Source organism: Orycteropus afer, unplaced genomic scaffold, assembly GCF_000298275.1.
Source record: "Orycteropus afer afer isolate SDZICR_OR568_19922 unplaced genomic scaffold, OryAfe1.0 scaffold00001, whole genome shotgun sequence".
NCBI classification, from domain to species: domain Eukaryota; kingdom Metazoa; phylum Chordata; class Mammalia; order Tubulidentata; family Orycteropodidae; genus Orycteropus; species Orycteropus afer.
Window position 1 is genome coordinate 8599341 of NW_006921588.1, and position 4632 is coordinate 8603972.

Genomic DNA, 4632 nt, shown 5'->3' on the forward strand with positions numbered 1-4632 from the left:
TGGTGGGTTTGAACCGCCAGCCGTCTGGTTAGCAGGCAAGTGTCTTAGCCACTATGCTACCATAAATAATTGCCTTGGCCTGAGTCTTTCTGTGAAATCTGAGACTTTTGAAAATCAAAAGCCTTTATGAACTATTTTCTATTGTTATTTACTCATTCAAAGAAATACCTTTAAATAAGAGAAAAAAAGTCTCCTTAGAGAAATTGGAAAGTTGTCAGCAAGAACACATAAACAGCATGTGGGTGAGTTGACTGTTTTCTCCAACCACAACCATTGGTTCATTACTTACTCAAGACAGATATACACTAGGATGGTTTATAGTGTTTAACACATGTGAATATTATTTGTACTGTGTTTTTAAGTGACAAGCCTTCTGGTGGTATTGTCTTACTTTATTTTGCATAATCAAATGCATCTGATTTTTCTGTGATTACATTTTACAGCATATATATGCCAGATCCAACTCATAGCGACCCTTCCTTGGGTTTCCGAGGCAGTATCACTATGTAAGTAGATTGCCCAACTTTCCTTCCGAGGAGTGGCTGGTGGGTTTGAACCGCAGTTCAAATGCCTTAGGGACTATGCCACCAGAGCTCCCCCATATGTATTCACTTTGTATATTCTCTATATTCAAAATTAACATCTTATTCTGAAAACTGCTCAAATGATTTTATTTTTCCATTATGATAAAATATAATACCCTGAAAAATAAAAATGACTGTTGCATCATGTCATTATTTATGTTCAAAATAATATATTCAGGAACTCTGGTGGCATAGTGCCTAAAGCATTTGACTGCTAACCAGAAGGCTGATGGTTCAAACCCACCAGCTACTCCTCAGAAGGAAGGTTGCACCATCTAGTTCCATAGTGATACCACCTCAGAAACCCAAGGTGGGTTTGCTAAATATATCACCCTGAAAAATAAAAATGACTGTTACCTAATGTACTTATTTATGTTTAACATAATATATTTAGTGCTGATAAATTATCTCAAAGAGGGAATACTAACACACACACAAAAATTATTCCACTAGTGCCCATCAACTTAAATTTGAATTTGTTAATACTCCTCTTTAATTAAAAGTGTGAATTCTACAATTATGATTTCTTATTTGCCAAGTACGTTAACATACTCTGCCTGACAAACCATACATTCTATATTTACCCTGTAATACGTATTTCTACTAATGATTTCATATTAAAATGGAAATAGAAATGCTGTTAGAAAAAAAAAAAAATCCCACTACTAGATATATATCCTAGACAAATACAAGCAGGGACACAAATTGATATATGCACACCCATGTTCATCACAGCATGAGTCACAATAGCAAAGAGATGGAAACAACCTAAGTGCCCATCAATGGTGAATGGATCAACAAACTAGGGCACATACATACAATAGAATACTATGTAACATTAAGGAATAGTAGAGAATCTGTGAAACACCTCAAAATGTGGATGAATCTGGAAAACATTATGCTGAGTAAAAAAAAATCAATCACAAAAGGACAAATATTGTATGAGTCCATTATGATAAAAAGTCAAGGAAAGGCTTACGCACAGAAAGAAAACATTCTTTGATGGTTTCCAGGGATGGGAAGGGAGGGGAGGAAAAAAATCTCTAACTAGAAAATATGCATGTATTAATTGTCAAGCCTTTCTTCTGTAATGTTTCTGCGTGGTTTCACATGACCAACCTTCCAGTTTGTAGCCAAGCACATTAACTGCTTGCTCTACCCAGGGATGCTTAAATATGAATCACATAACTATATATTATTTAAGTGTTCCCAGTTCTGGCTATTGAACTCTACCTGGCCCATCTTCCTACAAGAAGAAGGAAGGAAATTATACACTAGCCAACTATTCAAGAGACTTCTTGGTTCTTTCATCAGCTGCTCTTCCTTTTATCTTATTTTTCATGAAATTAGCTTCTTGTTTATTTCTTCCACCTTTTGACTTTCAGTTCCTTATCAAGAATTTTAATTTGGAGACATCTTACTCTTGCTTTTAAGGAGCTCTGGTGGTGCTGTGGTTAAAGCATTGGGCTGCTAACCAACAGGTTGGCAGTTTGAACTCACTAGCGGCTCCACAGGAGCTTCCATGAATATTTACATCTTGGAAACCCTATGGGACACTCTTACTCTGTCCTATATGATCCCTGTGAGTCAGAAACAACTCTATGGCAGTGGATTTGGTTTGGTTTGGTTTGGTTTGGTTTGGTTTGGTGTTATTTCCTTCTCCTTCATCTTACTATATAGAACAAGAAATCCAACCCTCGTCAGTCCCTCAGGACCCATCTCTGAAAAACTCTGATCACCTAATTGATGTCTGGACAAAAAGTACTCAGACTAATTTTAAAGAAGGGATTTAGGTAGTAGTGATCCATGGTTATCTATCTTACAAAAAGAGAAAGTGACAGAATGAGAGAAAAAGAAAAATTCATTTTAAATTTATGGTATAATACTATAAGTAAAAGACAACTTTAGGACAATGAATAAAAATTCATCAGTTTGCTCACATATGAGAGAAATTCCAACATGAATAGTTAGAAACAAAACAAGGATGTAATTCATCACAAAACTGAAAAGATCAGAGGTATTTGTCTTCAGGTATGAAGGGATTGAGGACCTTATGTTAAATCATAAAAACCCAGTTTATTTTTCTCCTTACTGCTGGCCAACATTTTGCCTTTATTTCTAATCACATAGAGCTTCAAGATGACTTCCAGGAATGTCGGGTCCACATCTTTCCCAGGAAAAGTCTTTGAGAAAACTTCTCTTAATGAGTTGAACGAAAGTTTGACCTTACTCTCATTGACCCTAATGTCTCATATCAGCCCTGATCCACACACTGTGTTTAGAGAGTTGTGACTTCCTGATTGGCCAGGAGATTTGATTTGCAGGGAGTTGATGTAAACTATCTGAAGTATATGGGCTCATCCTTACCTGGCAGGGGATACTATAATCATGAAATATATGATCTCATTAAGCAGCACTGGCACTAGGATGAGACATTCACAAGGGTACAACATTTAAGGGTTCAACCAAAAACATGATCCATAAAGGAAAAAGTATATATTGGATTTCATTAAAATTAAAACCTTCTGCTCATTGTTGCAGCCCCTGTGTCTATCCATTTTATTGAAGACCTTCATCTTTTTTGGTGACCCTCTACTTTACCAAACATGATATCCTTCTTCAGGAATGGTGTCTTCTGACAACATGGCCAAAGTACAAGAGGTGAACTCCCACTATTATCACTTCTATAGAACATTCTGACTATATTTATTGCAAGACAGATTTGTTTGCTCTTCTGGTAGTCCATGGTGTATTCGATATTCTTCACCAATACCATAATTCAAATACATCAATTCTTCTTTGGTCTTCCTTAATTCATTGTCCATTTCCCATATGCCTGTGAGGTGATTGAAAATATATCATGGTAAGTCAGACACACCTTATTCCTCAATGTGGCATTTTTGCTCTTTAAAACATTAAAGAGGTCATTTACAGCAGATTTGCCAATGCAATATGTCCTTTAATTTCTTGAGTGCTGCTTCCATGGATGTTGATTGTGGATCCAAGTAAAAGGAAATCCTGTTTGTTTGTTTGTTTGTTTATGAGCCTGTTTTACATTCAACATTATGTGCACATTTAGGTTCACTCCCCATTTACCATGTCAAACCTTAACCCAGTCTCCTCCTCTCCCTAACCAGTAACCCTCTCCCTGTGCCCCTCATATTTATGGAATCCTGTTTGTCCTGCATTTCCTCAATTTGAATGTTGGTCTTCTGGTTCCCCATGGTCTACTGCTCTAAGGAATGTATTACCATAGAATATGTGGGTGCACCATACTGGGTTGAGTGGTCTGCAGGTACACCTTGTTAACTATTGGGTTGAGAGCCAGCCCCTGGGGATGAGTTTTATTCCAGGTGCAGAATGTATTCCAGAGCCATAGTATTGTGTGTCTGATCAGATTTCATCTGACCAATAATTCTGGTCATTATCAAGGTTTTGGGTTTTGTTTCACATTTTTCCTCCAGGATCTCCAGATTTGATCCTTTCTTGAGTACCAAGTAAAATGAAATCCTTGACAACTTCAATTTTTTTTTCTCCATTTATCATGATGTTGCTTATTGTTCCAGTTGTGAGCTTTTTTGTTTTCTTTATTTTGAGGTATAATCCATACAACGACTGTGGTCTTTGATCTTCATCAGTGAGTGCTTCAAGTATTTTTCACTTCCAGCAAGTGAGGTTATGTCATCTGTATGTCACAGGTTGTTAATGAGTCTTTCTGCAACCCTGATGCCATGTTCATTTTCATATAGTCCAGCTTCTCAGGTTATTTACTCAGCATACAGATGGAATACATACATATGGTGAAAGAATACAGCCATGACACACACCTTTCCAGGTTTTAAACCAGGTAGTATCTCCTCATTCTGTTCGAACAATTGCCTCTTGGTCTATGTACAGTTTCCTCATGGGCACAAATAAGTGTTCTGGAATTCCCATTCTTCTCCATCTTATCCATAATTTGCTATGATCCACACAATCAAATGGCTTTGCATAGTCAATAAAGCACAGATAAACATCTTTCTCACATTTTCTGCTTTCAGCCAAGATC